The sequence below is a fragment of the Antechinus flavipes genome, chromosome 1 (genome assembly GCF_016432865.1).
Source record: "Antechinus flavipes isolate AdamAnt ecotype Samford, QLD, Australia chromosome 1, AdamAnt_v2, whole genome shotgun sequence".
NCBI classification, from domain to species: Eukaryota; Metazoa; Chordata; class Mammalia; order Dasyuromorphia; family Dasyuridae; genus Antechinus; species Antechinus flavipes.
The window spans coordinates 321797945-321813446 of NC_067398.1; positions in this window are offsets into that span (position 1 = coordinate 321797945).

Here is a 15502-nt window from a genome sequence, read left to right on the forward strand (position 1 = left end):
TCCAGTTTTTTCATCAAAAATACATGAAATTCACTTACTTCATTGAATGTTTATCTTCTTCCCTGGAAAAAGATGCTCATTTTGGGTGGGTAAGTAATTTTTGGCTGCATACCAAGTTCCTTTCCCTTTCAGAATATCATATTCCAGGCCCTTTGATCCTTTAATGTGGATGTTGCTAGATCCTGAGTAATCCCTATTGTGGCTCCTCTATGTTTGGATTGATTTTTTTTCTAGCAGCTTGCAGTATTTTTTCCTTTGTCTGATAGTTCTGGAATTTGGCCACTATATTTCTTGGAGTTTTGATTTCAGGGTCCCTTTCAATAGGTGATCAATGAATTCTTTCAATGTCTATTTTACCATCTGTTTCTATAACTTCTGGGCAGTTCTCTTTGATAATTTCCTAGAAAATAGTGTCCAGACTCTTTTTTTTCATCATATTTTTCAGGGAGTCCAATAATTCTCAGATTATCTCTCCTAGATCTATTTTCTAGGTCTGCTGTTTTCCCAAGAAGGTATTTGACAGTTTTTTCCATTGCTTCATTTTTTTTTTTTGTTTTGTTTTGTTTTGTTTTGTTTGACTGATTCTTGGTGTCTCCTCAAGTCATTCAATTCCATTTGTTTGATTCTGGTTTTCAATGAAGTATTTTCTTCACTCACTTTTTTTAAATATCTTTTTCTAATTGTTCAATTGAGTTTTTAAGTGAGTTGTTTTGTTCTATGGAGTTTTTTTCTTCCCATTTTGCCTATTTTATTTTTAGAGAGCTATTTTTCCCCCCAATTCACTAATTCTATTTTTCAAATCAAATCATTTCTAATCCACTCTATCTTTAAATGAATAGGATGACTTATCCAGACTCTCTTGCCAAGCTTCCCTTTCCTTTTCCCATTTTTCTTCTAGCTCTCTGTGAGAGCCTTTTTAATTTCTTCTATGAAAGTCTTATGTGTTGAGGACCAGATCATATCCCCCTTTGGAGATTCATCTGGAGACAGTCTGTTTTTAGTCTCCTCAAAGTTTAAAGTCTGCTGTCTATCCATATAGAAGCTATCAATAGTTAGAGTGCATTTTAATTTTTTGCTCATTTTTTTCAAAGACGAGTCAAAGAAAACAAACTAACAAGGAAAATAAATGGTCTGCTTTTTTTGGGGGGGGGAGGGGGCTGGATGTTATTACTGAGCTTCCTCTATAGACTGCAGGGGGCAGCAGCAAGGCACTAGTAGGACAGCAATGACTGTGCTGTGTCTGCACTCTGAGACTCTGAGACTCTGAGAGCATGCTGAGAAACTCCGGGTGGGTGTGCCCAGGTTCCGAGAGACCCTAACTTTTCTGGGTTATAGCCTTTATCCTCTGTGTTTTTAGCTTCTCTGTTTGTCTACTGGCTTGCTGCCAGGACAAAGTAGCCAACAGTATGTTAAAGATCTCCCCGCAGAAACGGCTGAGACCACCCCCCCACTCCAGTCTGCTCAGCTGTGAGCTGCTGCCTTATTTGTCTGCTGTGCTACCCCTGCCTGCCTTCAGTTTGTGCCAAATCTAAGGCACCCATGAACAAAAACAGATCTTTTCTGATGAGTTTCGAGAATATCTTCTCTTGGTAATTATATTTGTGTTGGTTTTTTTTTTTTTTTTTCAGTCAAGCACTAATTCTGAGGCTTGTCATGAGACAAATTATTGAGAAAAAAGATGGAGCTTAAGTAGATGTGTGTGTCCTCTCTACCATCTTGTTTGGTAGTCCTTCATACTACTTCTCAATGAATTCTATGTCCCAACTACATTGTAATTCCTGGTCCTTGGACTTGAGACTCTACCTCTCCTCTGCATATTTGCTAAACTGCTCCTGCGAGATGCACTTCTTTTTCATCCTTGCCTCAATGAATCTTTTGTGTCTTTTTAGGGCTCATTTTAGCTTTTACTTCCTCAATTATGCCTGCTCTGATTCTTCCTTTCTCTCCTCCCTTCACCTCCCTCATTGCAATGCAATCTCTGTTTATCTCTGTCTCTATCTTAGTCTCAGTCTCTCCTCTCTGTATCTATCTCTATTTTTCCTCATTTTTTTTGTTTTCTCTCTCCCCTTCTTTCTCTCTCACTCTTCTCATTTTTTTTTTTGATATTGAACTTATTTGTATTCATTGTTTTATATGCCAGGTAGAGTGTAAGCTACTAAAAGGCACAAGCTACTTTATTTATATCTCAGCCTTCTCAGTGCAGTGAATTGCCCATTTCTTTCTTTTCTTTTCTTTTCTTTTTTTTGATCCTGGCTTGAGATTTCATGAGAAAAAGGAACTTCCAGTGGAGAAAATCATTCTACCAAAGCAAATCAACAGCTATTCTTGCTTTAGAGAATTTCCTAGACCACTGGAAGTGATTTACTTATGTGCCAGTATCAGAATTTGAACCCAGGTCAACTAAATTCCAAAGTCCCATATTACTCCACCACTGTATTCTGCCTTCTATTAAGTAAATACTCAATAAATGATCCCTTAAAAATTTAATTAAGTTACATTTTCTAGATATATGGTAATATATGGTAATAGAATGGGAACTTAAACTCAGATCCTGTTTTCAAATTCAGGGATATTGATCATTTGTGGAATATTTATGGTGGGACAGTGACAAAAATTGCTTATGATGAAAAGAGTTGACTACATTGTGATCTGAGCCATAGAATGGGAGTCTCTATACTAATGAGATCATGAAATGACTGAAATGTCACTGTATATTTAATCCTGTTACCTTGAATCAATCATCACACAAGCTTGTTGATGTTTTTTTTTAAGCTTGATTTTTTTATCCAGTATATTAGCACTCCCATTTTTCTTGTCTTTTCCCATTTTTATAAATATTTCACCTAAGTCTTTGCCAAGTCATTTATAAAGATATTGATAATTCACCGAAAAAAATAATTTGTGGGAAAATGTTGTCAATATACAAAGTCTTAAAATTATTCCTAAGAATGAAACTGTAATGCAGAGACAGGAGGAATAGGGTTTAATATATAACCTGAAGACAGAATAATACTTGCCACAAAGAAAATCTGTGACTGTTCCAGACATATGGGATAAATTAGGAAGAACACACATTATTCTCAAGTGTTTTCTAATGTTTGATGGTGTCACCTGAAGCTCTCCCAGAGGATTGCCAATAAAACGCTTCTTTCTTCAGCTCCATCCCAAGAGACAGGTAATATAAAAATAACATTATTCTTGACAGAGATGTAGAGATAAGAATAATGACAGCAAACAGAAAAGAAAGTCAAAGAACTGCATCAGTTGAATGAGGAACTGACGAAGGATTATATTAATATAGGTATAAAAAAAGTGTCTAGATAGCCAGACACCTTGCCCTCCCTCTTTCCCCTTTAGCTCTCTTTCTTAATCTGGATAATAACAATATTGGGGGGGTAATGTCACTGCCTAAAATGGAGGCATTAAGACCAAAGTCTGGAGAGTTATAGTAAGTTACATTAAATAGACAAAGGGAGGAAAAAGGACACCATATCCCCTTAGAAGCGTTGTAGACAATGGCATCAGTAGTGAGATAGGGAGAATTGAGGGCATACTAGATAGTGGGTTCACAGATGGTCGAATTTTTGGACTTAAAGAGATACTAGAAGACATTCATGTTTGATAAGTAACAAAGAATGACACATCTGAAAAAAATCCAACAAAGATGTAGAATTCTCAGAGAAATTTTTTTCTATTTTGAGATGTATCAAATGAGAAAAAGGAAGGTCATAATGGGGATTAAAGAAGTGAAACCTCAAGAAAATATGAACACTTTAACTATGTCTACCCAATGCCAGAATGATTGGCTGAACAATGAAAAATCCAATTGTCAGTTTGTTTATGTATGTGTAATTCTAGGTCTTGTTAGGCACATATCTGATAAGGCAAATTTTAGAAGGTTCCAAGTTCATGGCAATTCTGTTCTTGGAAATATAATTATAAAACATGAATGACTCATGATTATGCATCCAGTTAGAGCATGAAAACTCTCTAACAAAGGACTACAGGTTATGATCTGAGCCATGGCTAGGAAAAATTATAATCTCCTCTTTTGCTTTAATTGCTGAACCATAGTTTCATGCCTTAAACACAGGGAAATACACAGTCCAGAGCCAATCAAAGAACTTATGATAAATAAGATTAGAGGCTCAGATGTAGTTTTTAGCAGAATAAAAGGACATGATTGGAACGGGTACTCATTGTACGCTTCTAAAGTAAGATAAGGAGGGATTGAGGGTATGAGAAAAAAGTCTTACACCTCCCACTTATCTCTTTATCTTTCATGTCTTAAAGTCTTTCTTGGAGACTGTGATTTGAAAAAGAAAATTGTAGATGTCATTTCAATTGGCTTCCAACATTGCACTGCTATTTCATATGTCTGGAAAAGACATACTTCTTACTCCTCTATTCTCCTTCAGACCTTCCTCCTTTCCTGTTTCCAAGAAATTTCCACTGGAGAGAAATAATAATGCAAAAATTAGACAGTTCCTACCCTCAAGGAGCTGATTTTCTTTCTTTTGTTTAAAAGTTTATAAAACATTATATTTGTTTTTTGCTTTTAATTCTCTTTTTAAATTTATTTATTTTTACTACACATTGCTTTATAAACCATGTTGAGAAAGAAAAATCAGAGCAAGAGAGAAAAATCATGAGAGGAAAAAAATAGAAAAAAGAAGTGAATGTAGCCTGTTTTGATTTACATTCAATCTCCATCATTCTTGTTCTGGATGCAGATGGCATTTTCTGTCCAAAGTCTGTTGGGATTGCTTTAGAACATTAAACCAGTGAGAAGAATCAAACCACTCACAGTCGATCAGCACACAATCTTGCTATTATTATGTACAATGTATTCCTGGTTCTGCTTGTTTCACTCAGCGTTAGGTTTATGTAAATATTCCCTGGTCTTTCTAAAATAAACTTGTTCATCATTTTTTATAAAATAATAATATTTCATTATCTTCATATACCATAACTTATTCAGCCATCCCCCAGTTGATGGGAATCTACTCATTTTCCAATTCTTTGCTACCACAAAAAGAGCACCAAAGAAACCAGTTTTATATATGTGGATCCTTTTCCCTTTTATAAGATTTCCATGGTATACAGACCGAATAGTGGCACTGCTGGATTTGGGCTATAAAATTGGTATGCACAGTTTTGTAACCCTTTAAACATAATTCCAAACAGCTCTCCAGAAAATTGTTGGATCAGTTCACAACTCCACCAACAATGTATTAGTGTCCTTCCCACATCTCCTCCAACAATTATCATTATCTTTTCCTGTCATCTTAGTCTATCTGAGAAGTGTGAGATGGTACCTCAGAGTTGTTTATAAAAGAACTGATTTTCTAATAACAAAAATAACTACTGTGGGCAAGGAGTATGTGTGTGAGGGAGCTGGGAGATAGATGAGTACTGGCCAGGGAAAGGAATTATAGGCTGAGAAGTCACAAAGATGGTGAATGCCAATCAAGATTCAATGCTTGAACAAATTCTTTAAAAAGACCTTTGGAATTTAATTACAATTTTCAGAGAAAGAGGGGAGACAAGATAAAAGCAGAATAAATCTTATAAGCAAGTTGGGAAAATGATAATAATGAACACAAGGTTCCAAACAATACCGAGTTGAATTAAGTCAATCTGGATTTATAAAGTATACAGCACTATGCTCTCCATTAAAGGTCTAATGAAGGCTAAAAAAGAATGAAATCTAATACATTTCCTTCCTTCAACAAGCTTACTCTCATGGGAGAGACAATATGTAAATTTATTAATAGAGACAAGGTACATACAAAACAGAAGGAAAGTAGTCTAGAAAAGAAAGATTACTGTGAAAAGGAGAGTTAAGAAAAGCTGCCTATAGGCTATCTACAATTGAGCTGTGTTTTAAAGGAAATTATATACAATCTTTTTTATTATTATTATATTATGTTGTGGAAATGATTGTTTTATTCCATAAATTAAAATTAAATAAATGAAAATTTTGTAAATAAAATAAAGGAAGGAAGTTAGGAGGTCAAGAGACAAAAGTAAAATGAGAAATCATTCCATGCAGGAGAGAAAGCCAGTACAAAGGAAGAGAGACAAAAATATAAGGTGGAATATTATGTGCAAAAGGCTAACATCCCCGGATTTTAGACTATGTAGAGGTGAATAAAGTGGAAATGGTGTGTACATAGGATAAATCTGAGTGGAGAATGACAAGAGGCAAAGAGACCAATTAAAAACCTATGGCAATAGTCCAACTTTTTTACATGAACTGTTGCTTGAATGAGGTAAGCTGTGTTGCCCAGGAAAACATAAGAGGATTAAAAGCAAGCACTTCATTGTTTTCAGTGGGTAACTGATGCTATACCAGGTGCTTTCCCCCCTCTTTTCAGTCTCAAACAAAAAGTCAAACATGACTATAAAAAGCAAAACATCTAGTTTGTACAACATAATAGACACCTCCACCAGGCCTAACAATTAAAATGAAACAAACTCTTTGAATCCACTAATGTTATATGGAACAAGGATGTTAAAAACCACTCGCCACATTTCATCCATGTTGTTCAGTTGTCAGTCACTTACATAACTATAGAATTTTTCCATTCCTCATATGAAAGTAATAGGTTGAATAGTAAAGCATATAAAAATGTCAAAACATTTTCCAGAAATATTAAACTTCCATATTTTTCTTCTTATATTATCTAAGATGCCTTTGAGAGTAACTGAAATTTGCAATGAATTTTAAATAAGAATACTTCTTTTTTAAATGACAAATGTAAAAGATAAAATGACAAAAACAAATCCTAATGATTCCCCTCCATTTCTCCTCTCTCCCTGCTCCTCCTTACAAGATGCTATTTAAGATACAATATTGGCTTTGGATCATTTAAAAAAAAATCCAAACCCCTAATTGAGAAATCCAATTCTAAGTCACTTGTTTCCATATGAATTCTTTGAGACCTAACTATGCATGTACAAGCAGGTAAGTGTTTGAAGAGTGTGCATAGATAGATTTGCTCCTATACAGATCAATTTGCTTCCATATAGATAAATGTGTCTATTCTCTTATCCCACACTTACTGCAAATGACAGCAGGGAGCAGGAGATGGAAAATGGAGGCTACACTCCAGTTAAGAGATTCTGTTCCCTTACTTCTTGAAGCACACTTCTAGCCCTTGTAATGTTAGCTTAATGCATTATTCTTCCTTTCAGTTTTCCGCAATCTACCAAAGCACTCCCCATTCCACCCCCAGTTTGTTACAATAATGAAGTCGGCCTCTGCTACCTGTTTCTAGTATTTATAGTTGAGGCTGTGTCACCACGAATCATTTTCTATTTAATTTTAGTTTTTTAACTTCTAGAGAAATCCAAGTTACAGACACTTCAGGAAGCGCCAGGGAAGAGTTTGATAATTTTGCTAAGTAATGCTGCACAATGGAATGCATTCAATGGAACATCAAGGGAAGGGGAAGAAGGATGAACCTGGATGCTTTTCAAAGAAATGGGAGAAAGCATTTGAGTGATTCTATTGAAGGCTACCTTTTTAAATCTTCTAAGAAAAGAACTTTTCACAGTTGCATGTTTATCATAATCAAGGGATACCCAGCATTGATTCAAAGTCCAAAGGAAGTTCAAATATCTTCACTGATGACCCATTCTAAAGTCCCTTTGCCAAACAAGATTAATGAAAGGTTATACTGAGTATCAACATTGATTCACCCTTTGCTGTTGCTTGATATTTAGGCTGTGTTTTCACTATTTTCAAAAATCTTTTCCATTTTTTATTATATCTATGTGTGGTAGAGATACAGATTTTAATTCCTGTGATAAGACTTCACACAAAGTGAAGTGACTAAGGTCAAGATGCACAGGAAGACAGGACCAGAATTCAGGGATTCTATTTTTGAGTTTTTCTGACTTCCTGATGCTGTCTATAGCAAATAATGATTTTTCACAATTAGTCAATCAAGAAACATTTAAGGACTTACTCTGTACTAGGCAATATGTTTAACACTAAGGATCCTAGGATATTCTCACAAAGATTATAACCAAATTGGAGAAACAATAGACAAATGGAAGGTAATCTCAGTAGGAAGGCACTTGGTAGGGAGGGGTTCATGGAGGAGACCTTTTGCAGAAGGAGGTGGAATTTGAGCTGAGTACTGAGAAAAGCTAGGAGGTAAAATAAGAGAAGAAAATATTTTAGGCATGGGGGAATAGCCAATGCAAAGGCATATAATGTGAAGATGGCATGTTTTGTATGAAGAGCAGAAATAAAACAGTTTAATTGATTCATAAGGGTGCATGGAGATGATTAAAATATAAGACTAGAAAGCTAGGAAGGGACTACATTGTGAAGAGCTTTAAATGCCAATGGAGGATTTAATATATTTTCTTTTAAAAAAAGAAAACTTTTTATTTTCAAGACATATGTATAGATGATTTTCAGCATTCATCCTTGCAAAACCTTGTGTTCTAAATTTGTTTTCCCCTCCCTCACCTCCCTCAGATGGCAAGCAAGAGGATTTAATATTTGTTCCTAGAAGAGACAATGGATTTTATCAAGCATTGGGAGATGTGGAGAAGAGAACAGTATGATTATACTAATGCTTTAGGAATATTACTGTAGCCACTGAGTGAAAGATGAATTGGAGTACGGAGTAGGAAGACCAAAGAGAAAACTATTGTAATACTCCAGGTGAGTGGTGATGGCTTTATGAATGGAGAGAAGGGAACTCATACAACATAAGTAACATACCGAATATTGTGAAGGAAGAAATGGCAACATTTGCCTACAGGAGTAAAGAGTCATAGATGACAAAGGGATTTTGAATTTGGGTGACTGAAAGAATGTTGGGTACCTGTAGCAGGGAAAGAATAAGCAAAACTGATTCAATTTATTTTACTGCCTAAATAAACTCTTTCAGAGACTGAACTCCTGAATTTCTTGTTTTCTCTGTGTAATCTTCTCTCCTCTCTATTACTTTTCAGCATCTTCCTTCATGTGTTCTCCCATTGAACTCATAAAGAATAATTCCTTCACACCAGAACTGGTGAAAGCTTTTGCTGTGCCTTCTCTATGTCTCCCCAATTCAGTTATGGATGTATAACTGGCAAGGCCTAAGGCTCAGTCCTTAACAATACCCTGGACCTATCTACCAACTATCAATGATATGATCAACTTGCAACAACTTTTGGGTTTTTTGTAATTCTCAGAAATCTCTCCACTACTGACTAAAGTCATATCAAAGTCTTAGGCTAAATCATTTACTTTCAGACTTTTGTTTATATCAATCTGCTTTTGTGACTAAAGATGATTGAAACAAAAGGGTTTTTTAATTCTGAATTTAAGAAATAAAACAAGCATTTTCATAAGAAAGTAGATTTGAAAGAGGTTTTTTTTTTTTAATACATACAACTTGCTACTTTGAATGCAACATAATAGATTGCTGAAATGAGAACCAGGAAGTCAAGTCAACAAACATTTCTTAGGGGCCTACTATGTGTCAGGCACTGCACTAAGTATTGGAGATGAAAAAAAGTAAAAACAAAAAATAAACAAAGAACAACCCCTGCTTTCAAGGAGTTTATAGTCATATGGTAGAGTCAGTATGCAAACAGCTACATATAAATAAAATATATACAGGCAAATTGTAAATCAAATCCTACTTCTGATAAGTTACTAGCTATATGATCCTCACTTAATTACATAATCTTTATTAGCCTCAATTTACTCATGTATAAAATGAAGATCACAGTTTTAGAGAAGACTTTAAAACTATCTAGTCTATTTTCATTTTTAGAGATGAAGAAGCTAAATTTATAACTAGTAAGTAATTTTTCAACACAGGTAAGAAGTGACAAGAGCAGTATTTGAAGTTAGGTCCACTGAATACAAAGCCAGTACCAGTTTACCCATGTATGGGATGGTAAAATTAGGAGAAGGCATCTCACAGAGCCAATTTAAAGCTCAAATGATATGTTTTGCAAACTTTAAAGTGCTATATAAGTTTATATTATTATTAAATGTTTTCTCTAGAGGGGTCAAATATATTTGTCCTTCTCAAAGATGGACTGTGCTAAGGATTTATTTTGTATAAAACAACTCAGTTTAAAAACTATAACGTATGGATTTTTATTAAAGTTTACAAGCAAAAATGAAACCTAAGGGTAAAGTACAAGAATATTTTCAAAATCATTCATTCATTTATTTGTGTTTTCTCAATCATTCAAAATCTAAACTATGAACCCAGAGATTCTAACCCTCCCATGGCCCAGGCTTTTATATTTTACACAAAGTTAGAGCCATGCCCTGCAGATATCTCAGCTTTTAATTTTCAGGAGAAATTTCTAACAAAGCTAACTCCTCTGAGTCCACTAGAGCATCCCTTTAGATGGGGCATCTCCCTGAGCTGATAATTGTCTTTTCCTTAATCATCCCAAGATGATGAAGTGTTAGTTTTTTTCTTCTTGTAGCTTATTAAATTCAGTACAAATAATGAAACCCAAAGGCACTGTACTTTCCACAGTGTCAAATGAATATAATGATTTCACAGAACAGCAGCTAAAAGGATTTCCAATCAAGATTGAGGCAGGTGGGAGCAACTAGGTTTTACAAGCTCTCAAAGAATTGTGTATACCATTAAGAATGAATTCCAAAGGAAAGGTCCTGCTCAGAGGAACACAGACTTGGAGCTAAATAAGCCTTTATTGTCCATTAAGTCCAGCCCTCTCATTTTATAGAAGAGAAAACTTACTTACAGAGGAGAAAACAGTTTTCAAATCTTCTAAAACTGTTGATTTTTAAAATGTTGATGCAAAAGTATAATTGTTCTACTTATTCTGCTCATTTTATTCTTTGTCATTTCATTCAAGTCTATTTAGATGTCTCATTTTTTATGCTCAACAGTGTTCCATTGTATTCAAATATTCCAATCAATCAGTCAATAAGAATTTAAGTGCTTACTTTGTGTCAGGTACTGTGTTAGGCACTGTGGATACAAAAAGAGATAAACAATTGTCCCTTTCTTCAAGGAGCTTACAATCTAAGAGGGAAGACAATGTGGAAAAATATAAAAGTATATATAAAGAAAGTTATATACAAGATAAATAAAAAATCATTAATAGAGAGAAGGTACTGAAATTAAAAGACACTGGGAAAGGATCCCTGTAAAAGATGTTATTTTACGTTTTTGGCAGCTCTTTTTATAATGGCAAGGAGCTGAAAACTGAGTGGATGCCCATCAGCTGGGGAATGGTTGAATAAGTTATGATATATGAATGTAATAGAATATTGTTGTAGGTTCATTTCAGAAATGCCTCAAGAGGCTTACATGAACTGATGGTAAGTGAAGTGAGCAAAAGCAAGAGAACATTGTACACAGCAACAACAAGATTATGTGATCACCTGTGATGGACTTGGCTCTTTTCAATAATGAGGTGATTCAGGCCAGTTCCAATAGACTTGTGATGCAGAGAGCCATCTGCATTCAAAGAGAGGACAATGGGGGCTGAGTATAGATCACAACATAGTATTTTCATCTTCATTGTTGTTGCTTACTTACTTGCTTTTTTCTTTCTCATTTTTTTTCTTTTTGATCTGATTTTTCTTGATCAGCATGATAAATGTTTGAAATATATATAGAAGTACACATGTTTACCCTATATTGGATTACTTGCTGTCTAGGGGAGGGGGCAGATAGAGAAGGAGGGAGAAAATTTTGGAACACAAGATTTTGTAAGGATGAATGCTGAAAATTATCTTTTGCATGTATTTTGAAAAATAAAAAGCTATTGTTATAAAAAATAAAATAAAATATTAATTTAAAAAGATCCCATTTTAGTTGGGACTTAAATAAAAACAGTAGATGGAATTCAAGATAGTGTTCCAGTTATTGGGGACAACCTGAGAGAATTTGAAGAACTAAGAGATAGAGTTTATTACTGGAGTAAAGAGTATGTCTTGCCCCTGACTTAATTAAGTAACTGAAAGTATCACAGAGTAAATGGGGGAGATTTTTCCTTTCCTGGGAAGTGAGGTTTTCCCACTGTTTTTGAAATCATCACCTTTTCTGTCTGTGTGTAAAATTGATACAGACCACCCATTAAGTAGATAAGCAACATTATACCCATTATACAGTTGAAGTCACACAAAACACATTTCTACAACCTCCTAACATTCTAAATTGTCTCAATCAAGAAATGGAGGAACATGAGGTCTAAGGCATTTCTAATGCCACTCTCCTCACATTTCTTTAGTGGCATGGGCTTTCTGCAAGGAATAGAACAGCTTACCTGAATGGCATATTTACAAAATCAATTCTTCCCTCAACAATCAACCAATCTACTATGTAGCAGACACTATACTATGTGCTCATGTTACCAAGTCAAAAATATGACAGCCCATGTCATAAAAGAGCTTATATTGTAACATGCATATAAATTAGTATGTATATTATAAATTATTTTAAGTAAATGTAAGGTAATTTGTGGAGGAATAGGAGCTAGAGGCAATAAAAATGATTTCATATAGAAAGTAGTAAGTACTTTAGCTGAGTTTTAAATGAAACAAGAACTTCTAAAGGATGATGAAAAGGCAAGTAAAAAAGAGAAAACATTCCAGATATAGGAGAAAGCCAGTGCTGAGGCACAGAATTAAGAGATGTTGTGTCATGGGTGAGAAACAGCAAGATCAGTCAGTCTGGATAGACTAGAGTCCAGGAAGGGGAATAATGAACAATTCTACAAAGGTAGGCTGAGGACAGGTGGTAAAAGCCTTCAAAATGCTAAAATAGGGGGTTCATATTTTGCCCTAGAAGCATTAGGGACTCAGTGAGTCATATAATCAGATGTACAAGTTAGGGACATCACTTGGTATCGCAAGAAATAACAAGAAGGATTATTTCAGAGAATTGTAAAAAGACTTGCATAAACTGATGTGGAGTGAAATGATCAAAACAGAAGAACAGTTCATATATTAACAACACCATTTTAAAGACAAATCTTTCTGAAAGACTTAAGAATTCTAATCAATAAAATAAACAGCCAAGATTCTAGCATACTATCTGCCTCCTAACAGAGGTGACAGACTCAAGGTGCAGAATAATGATGAGGTTAGTGGCAGGTTCAGGGTTCAGGGAATAAAATGATGAGGTTAGGGTTCCTGGTGGTCAGAGATACAACATCTCTATCACTCTTCCTTCAACTCTCTGGAAAACTGATCAATTTATCTTTAGTCTCCTCTTAGATCCTTTTATTTTGATGATCAATCAAGAATCCTTAGGGGAGTGGGACTCAGGGTGGGATGGGCTGTAAAGACTTCCTACCCCAACCACTTACCAAAACTCTGGCTTCTCTCATGCAAAGTGGAGTCCAGAATTGTGCCTTTAAGTTGTCTTCTTTCTAAATGCTCCCTATCCCCTCTGTAAATGTACCTCATTGTCCCTGGCAACTGAAAACAGAAAGTTGAAGAGGGATTCAAGTCCATCTCCAGCCTCCTGGGTCCCTCAACTTTCATTGAGTTCTAGGGGTAAAATTCTATAAAAGCTACTTTAAAACATCTCTTCTGTTGTTGTCCTAGTGATTCCTTAAATGCCAACAGAAATTCATTTTTTTTTTAAGTTAAGACATTGTGTGCTTCCTAATTAAAATACAAATACCTCAGAAAAGATGGTGCTATGGTTTTGTAATACTTTCAGATTTCCTCCTACTTTCATCAAAGAATTATTGTGATGATCATAATTCATAAATTGCAAACTATTATTTTAAAAAGTTTAAATTAAGTAACAGATTTTGAGTTACTGGTTCCCCAACTGGCTTCTCATTCCTTTTACTCTTTATCCTGCATGCTATTCATTCAGTTGCCCTGAGGAAGGGAGGGGTAGGTTTTTTACTTCTCCCTCTGCCTTGAAAGCTACCCAAAAAAACCTTCTTTGGGTGTTTAAAAATTCTTTTTGTTACTAATCATATCAGGAAAGCAAGCAAGAGTTTGAATTTTGAAAGGAAAAAAATGACAGTTTCAGAAATCTTAAAAGCTAACTCTGGCCTTTTGTGGAAACACACATAGAAGTATGTCTAGTTTTTTTCTTAATTCCTCATTGTCTTCACCCCTTACCTTTACTTAGTCCTTTTTTTTTTTTTAACCAGATCTCATCCCTGGAGTTGACCCAGACAACCTTCTCTGGTTGGATGTTGGATGAAGCTATAGTTTTTCTAGCTAAAGAAGACTTGGCCTGCCAAGAGTGTTGGGACTCTCAGTTCCTTTTAAAATCTGTTTCGTGTGTGTCTCTCTAGGGGTGGGATGCCTGACTTCCTTGCCATTACAGACTTCATGTGTAATTCATTAGCCAATTTTTTTTTCTTCAGAAATGTTCTTAAAGTAAACTTCAGCTCTATCTAGATTAAATTTCCCTAAATTTCAGATTGTTGCAATAGAAATCAACTCTACAATGAGGATAAGTAGTACATGAGTAGTTGAAAGCTGAAAAACATTTATTTTATCTCCAGAAAGATCCTATTATTTTGTCCACAATATCACAAAATATTATTTTGTTCAGATATTTCTAGGTACCTAAATCTAGATGCACCCGTTTTTTTTTTTTACTCCATTTAATTCATATGGTAGTGGATATGGTAGACATTCATTTTATATAGTTGAATATTAAAATTGAAATAACTAGGGGCATTAGTACTATTTTGAAATTAGAGAAAAATGGAAATAGGCACTCTTCATATCTCTAGCTAGATGGAGAATTTTGCAATAAGAAATAGTGAATTTGAGGAATTCAGAGAAATATGGCAAGTGGTGCTTTGTTGTTTTTGTTTTTTTGTAATAATATAGAAGGAAATAAGCTTAATCAGAAAAGCATGCTATGCAAAGGCTAAAACAATGTAAATGAAGATAAGTAAAAGGACCAGATCTCTAGCTGTGGAAACTAGAGAATGAAATGAACTTTTCTCTATTACTATGGAGGCAACAAATTACTTGGGCAAAATGGTAGACACATTGTACGACTTAGTCACAATACATCCAGCCATTCTGGAGAGCAATTTGGAACTATACTCAAAAAGTTATCAAACTGTGTATACCCTTTGATCCAGCAGTGTTACTACTGAGCTTATATCCCAAAGAGATTTTAAAGAAGGGAAAGGGACCTGTATGTGCCAAAATGTTTGCGGCAGCCCTGTTTGTAGTGGCCAGAAACTGGAAACTGAGTGGATGCCCATCCACTGGAGAATGGCTGAATAAATTGTGGTATATGGATATTATGGAATATTATTGTTCGATAAGAAATGACCAGCAGGATGATTTCAGAAAGACTTGGAGAGACTTACATGGACTGATGCTGAGTGAAATGAGCAGGACCAGGAGATCATTATGTACTTCAACAATACTATATGATGATCAATTCTGATGGGAGCGGCCCTCTTCAGCAATGAGATGAACCAAATCAGTTCCAATAGAGAAGTAATGAATTGAACCAGTCACATCCAGCAAAAGAATTCTGGGAGATGA